Source organism: Procambarus clarkii, chromosome 19, assembly GCF_040958095.1.
Source record: "Procambarus clarkii isolate CNS0578487 chromosome 19, FALCON_Pclarkii_2.0, whole genome shotgun sequence".
Lineage (NCBI taxonomy): Eukaryota > Metazoa > Arthropoda > Malacostraca > Decapoda > Cambaridae > Procambarus > Procambarus clarkii.
The window spans coordinates 20,909,319-20,915,318 of record NC_091168.1 but is presented as its reverse complement, the minus strand read 5'-3'; positions in this window follow the sequence as shown (position 1 = coordinate 20,915,318).

Here is a 6,000-nt window from a genome sequence, read left to right as displayed (position 1 = left end):
AAACATGCATGGTATCCTCGCATTTCTCATTTGCTTTTCTTCTCTGATTCTCTTTGCTATCTCCCTTTTCTCCTTAAACATGTCCAGTCTAATAAACACTGTATGGCATATCTCCTCATTTCTTAAATATCTGCCAATATTAACGTAACCGGGTTGCTGTTCATAAATATCACTTTCACTGGTCGATTTCTGCCTCTCTGAAACCTACCTAGCCTGTAAAAATGCTCCATTTGCCTTGTTGCATCTCCAGCCTGAATTTTGTGTAGAATTTATGTTACTTCATTATGTTTTATCTCTCTCCTTATTTGTCACGTATCCCTCCCTCATGCTGTGGTAGGTAGCATATTACTGCTAGTGTCTCCCTCTCTAACTCCTGCTGTGTACATTTCATAACTTGGGCAGTTTTGCAGCCTCAAAAACTGTTTCTTTAATTATATTCTTACTCTCTCAACCCTTTGCTGCCTCAGCAAAGGTTTTATCTGGGTCTTACTCCCCAAATCTTGATTACATTCTCGATTTATTTAATTCTTTCTTCTATTAACTTGCTTCGATGCCTTACCGGCCTCTTCCAACATTTATTTTCTCTACTGTAACCTATTCACACGTGACTCCCTTTGGCAATGTTTTCCTTCAGTTCTTCTACTTGGTTCCTGGTTCCAATAAGGAGTTCGTCACTCCTGTCAAGTTTTACACTTAGGCCTTCAATAACCTCATCTCTTGTCTACCATCTCTTGTAGTTCTTGAAGCAACCTTCCCAGAGACGATGCTTCTTCTGAAGGGCTCGTATTTCCCCTTCTCCTCTCCACCTTTTCCTGAATTTCAGCATTGCCTCTCACTAGTGCTTTCCCGAAGGTGTATCATGCTAATGGCTCTCATTCATGAATGAAGTGAGCCATTTATCTCTTCCATATGGATAGGTTTATATCTTTTGGCCACTGCACATCTATCAAGTCCTCCCGTCCTTGGTGTCCGTACGAGAGACTAGCCACACTGCAGGCTCACTAGATGAGTTTGGCTTGCGTTAATTGCCTAACGATTCGCCCTCCACTCAACACTGATAGGTGTTGTGGGAGCTGCTTGTCAGTGTAGGGGTCAGGGGTCAGGGTAGCAAGTGCGTCCTCGCTGGTTAGGGGGTCTGTTGTTGTAACTGCAGAATCGAGCTATTAGCTCTTGGACCCCGCCTTTCTAACAAATATATTTTTCATCTATTATGTATACTACACATATTTCTCTCTAACACACACACACACACAGACACACACACACACACACACACATCCCCAAGAAGCAGCCCGTAGCAGATGTCTAAATCCCAGGTACTTATTTACTGCTAGGTGAACAGAAGCATGAGCTTAAATGAAACGTTGCCTGCTTATAAATGCTGTGTCCGGGATTCAAACCCGGAACTTACGATTGAGAATGGAAGTCGTTCACCCCTAAATAATCAATCTCTCTCTCTCTCTCTCTCTCTCTCTCTCTCTCTCTCTCTCTCTCTCTCTCTCTCTCTCTCTCTCTCTCTCTCCACTCCGATATGTAGGATGGTCAAGGGTGCTAAATATGTGTGAGGGAGTCCATGTTAGGTGAATCAAGAACTCGGAATATCACTAATGAATTGACCCAGAGAGACGTCCCTAGTGAGTCACACTACAATGTGTGTGGTGGGTGAGGAAGAAGAGATGTGGAGGGGATTGTGTGAAACTGATTGGGCCACAATAGCACCGGGCGTTAGTCTAGCCTGCTTCAAGGCCCTTAATTTCCCACCTCCTTCGACAATCATTCTCTTAATGACTCCTCCTCCTCTACTTCTCCCATACCTTTATCGTGTCCTTTTCCTGTCACTCTCCCCCCAGCCTTCTCTTCCCCTTTCTCTTGCCCTTTCTCCTCCACTTTCTCTTCCTCCTTCAACAGAGACGAGACTCACGATCAAAAACATAACTCGTCTTAAAATGCATACCTCGATCAACCGACTCCTAAATATTCATTGGAAACCCCGCGAAATTCGGCGCGTTCTAACTGGCGGAAAGTTACTTGTCGTCGAGGGATTTCATTGGCTAATTGCCCACTTACTGATCCCTGATTGGCTTATATACAGCTTTGGGCTCTGAGCTGCATTAATGGTTCTGTAGATAACTTTTTGTGTAGGGAATTTAATGAGATTAACGAGAATATATTACACTAGATAAAAATATTTTACTAGATAAGAATATTTCACTAAACACGAATATTATACTAGACAATAATATTTTATTGGACTAAAATATTTTACTAGACAAAAATATTTTACCGAAAAAATATATTTCAGACAGAAAAAAATTGGTAATAACAGAAAAAGGTGCTATAAAATATTGTACTAAGCTAGAAAAGTATAATGTTAGAGTTACAAGTTGCAACTTATTTTTCTAAGCATTTCTCTAAATAACTTCAAGTTCTAGCACGTTGAACTTATCAAAAAGACATTTCTCCATACCACATCCCCCAAGAAAACCCTATATATATTTTTTCATAAAAACCATGTATTGGCTTGAATTTATTTAACTTGAATAAATAAATATGCTCAAATATACACAAAAAAATTAATCCGTTTATAAAAAAAGAGGAAATTGATAGGCCTATGATTTCGTTCATTAAATCTATTTTTTTGCTATTTTAGGCCAAGAACTAGGTAGGTCTATGGCACGTCTGAGCTTCTCTTGTTCCCTTCAAAATTTCATGATTTTCAGAACATGATCAGAATCAGAACATGATTTTTTTTTAATATTTTTTTGAAAATTTTGGAATATTTCCTAAAAATGTTGACTCGTAATATATTCAAACTTTCAAAGTTCTTCTTATTGCATAATTTAAATCACATATTTAATGAGTGAACATTTTCTTTCCTTTCACTATGCCACGAAGGAATAAATAAATAAAAATAGGAAGATAGCAAAAATAAATAGGAAGATAGCAAAAGAAAACGATTTTTTTCTTTAAATTTTCTTTTGTGCTATAAGGGCGAAACTCCTAAAGAATTTGAGTGTTTTCACTGCCTTAATATCTGCGTTGCAACAACACCTGTGTGTTTCGGGGAGGTGTTAGATGATATTCAAAATAGCTTAGAGAAAAAACATGTGATGTATTTGGAAAGAGGGGGGGGGGCGGGTGGTGCATAATTTTAATTTTATCTTTCTCTCTCTCTCTCTCTCTCTCTCTCTCTCTCTCTCTCTCTCTCTCTCTCTCTCTCTCTCTCTCTCTCTCTCTTTCTCTCTCCCTCTCTCTCTCTCTCTCTCTCTCTCCTCCCCTCCCCTCCCTCTCCCTCTCCTCCTCCTTATTCTTCTTTTAGATATGATCAGAGACGAATGGGGTAATTTGAATAATGGTTTTTCCATCATTCTGTCAAGTTTTTTTTATTTCCATTTTAATATTTCCTTCTTCTTTCCTCTCCTTTATTACACTTTTCAATTATCTCTTCATTCTTTCTATCTCCTAATATTTGCACCTTTTCATCCACCTTTCTATCTTACTTTTCATATTAAATATAATGTATCTCATTATTTTTTAGACTCGCAATCAGTTTTCTTATACCTGCAAACTTTTGTTATATTTGGATAAAATTAACAGATTATACTGTTTAAATATTTTATTAGAATCAAGTTTTACTTTAGACAAATTTTCTAGTTTATTATATTAATAAGGTAGAAGAGGATTCTAAGTTATAACTGTGGTTGTATGTGAGTCAAGCATAAAGAGGTACAAGGCTTCTTGCCCAGGGTTAGCAGGTTTGGTGCTGGTGTGTTGACCTGGGGTAGGATGCAGCAGGATGCCACCCACAACAGCTCCCTGACTCCCGAGTGCGTATTTGCTAGGTGAACAGTTCAGGCGAAAGGCCACTCTCAGCTCCTGCTCCTGTGCTAGGTAAGTCCATTTACGGGCTTGCCATAGCCCGTGCTACTTTGAACATTTTTGTTCCTTGTACCTGAATCTAAAACAACAAGATGAAAGGCCAAGTGGCCAAAGGTCACGCCCTGCCCTGGAATCGAACTCTGGTCCACTAGACTGTGTGAGGCGACCTTACAAAACTATAATTGAGTTGACCAGACCACACACACTAGAAGGTGAAGTGACGACGACGTTTCGGTCCGCCCTGGACCATTCTCAAGTCGATTGGGAATAGTCAAGACAATCGACTTGAGAATGGTCCAAGACGGACCGAAACGTCGTCGTCGTCCCTTCACCTTCTAGTGTGTGGTTTGGTCAACTTACTTTAGCCACGTTATTGTGAATCATCGCCTGCATATGGAAAATTATAATGAACCACAGAACACGAACAAAAACTATCGTAGGCCAATAATATTTTTGGCTGTGGTTGGCACAGTCACCGGCACACTCTGTGGCCTTCGTGAAGTCCCACCTACGTGTCTCTGTGTCTCACTCTATCTGTATTGTCTCTGTATCTTCGTATCTCTCTGTATCTTAGTTCGCGTTCCTGTGTCGCTGTCTTGGCTTCTGTCTGTGCATCTGAATCTGTCTATCTGTGTTTTTTTTTTACTATATCTGTGTCTCTGTGTCCATTTCTGTCTCTCACTTGTATATGAGCAGCTCCCAGGACCCCCAATCAAACTCTGCTAATAAACCCATTTCCTCTCCCATCCAATTTCTTCCCAACATACAAAACACTATCCCTCCCCCCTCTCCCCCTCTCTCCCCCCCCCCACCAATTACCACGCAAACACACACAACTGCCGAAATTGGTATGCAAATTACTCCCCCTCATTTCTTAATTCTTACCGCTCTAGTCACCAACATTATCGGACTACAGCATTTGCAGTTTATTCCAAAAATATTACCATTCTAATCAAGGTGATTGGGGATTTTTTTTTTTTAATTGAGCAGGGAGTGAATTCCAGCTCTTCGACTCCCTAATCATTTGGGCAATGGTTGAGTGGTTCAGTGATAGTTCGATCCTCCGGACTGTTCCGTTGTAGATTTGAATGGTATGAGGAGGGTCATACTGCTTCCTCTATGGAGGGAGTTAGATTCTAATACCTCCTCTTTGTAAGGTGATGGTCTCCGCTACCTCCTCCATGTATGGAGTTGGCCTCCAATAACTCCATTAACATACAACAGAGGGAACGGGCACCATTCCATTAGATAACCTTCACCTGAAAAGGCGGAACCCAAGAGCAGACGCTCGCATGTGCTAGAATTACAATTAGGTAGAAACACACACACACACACACACACCACATATGTCAGACCAATCCTGGAGGATGCAGTTCCAGCGTTAAGTCCGTATCTAGACGAAGTTCGAGAAGGTTCAAAAGGTATGCCACCAGGTTATTATCCGAGCTGAGAGGTATGAGTTACGAGGAAAGTACACACACACACACACACACACACACACACACACACACACACACACACACACACACACACACACAAGCAACAAGTCAGGGACGAGGTACACACAACAGATCAAATTTCCTCCGCCCTTCTGTGTGGTATTCCGTCTATTTTCCGGATGCTTGGAGGAGGGGGGAAAGGAGAGAGAGGAGAGGAGGGAGGGAGCGGAGAAAGGAGTGGAGAGAAGGAGAGGTGATAGAAGAGAGGGAGAATATAAATAAAGATGAGAAAGAAAGGGAGAGGTTACGGGCTATTCATGCCCGTGCCACCTTTTGGGTGGCTTAATCTTTATCATCAAAGGGGACGTATTAGTAGCCATTAAAGCATCGTAATTCTGACGATTAATTATAATACAGGTGACTTGCTTGTGGATATTCGTTTCTCATTAAGCGAAGCAGATAAACCGGCTGGGATAATATAAAAAAATCGAATCCACTTTATCGGGATAGGCTCAGGATATCATCCCAGCGGTGAGTCCACTTTATCCGGATTGACTCACGGCTACATCACAGAACTAAGCTCACTGGAATGCTGTAATAGGCTGAGGGCAAGAAGCCTTTAGCGTGCCTCAGACAAGTCAAGAGCCGGATTTTCTCACGCAGACATTTAAGACGCTAAATA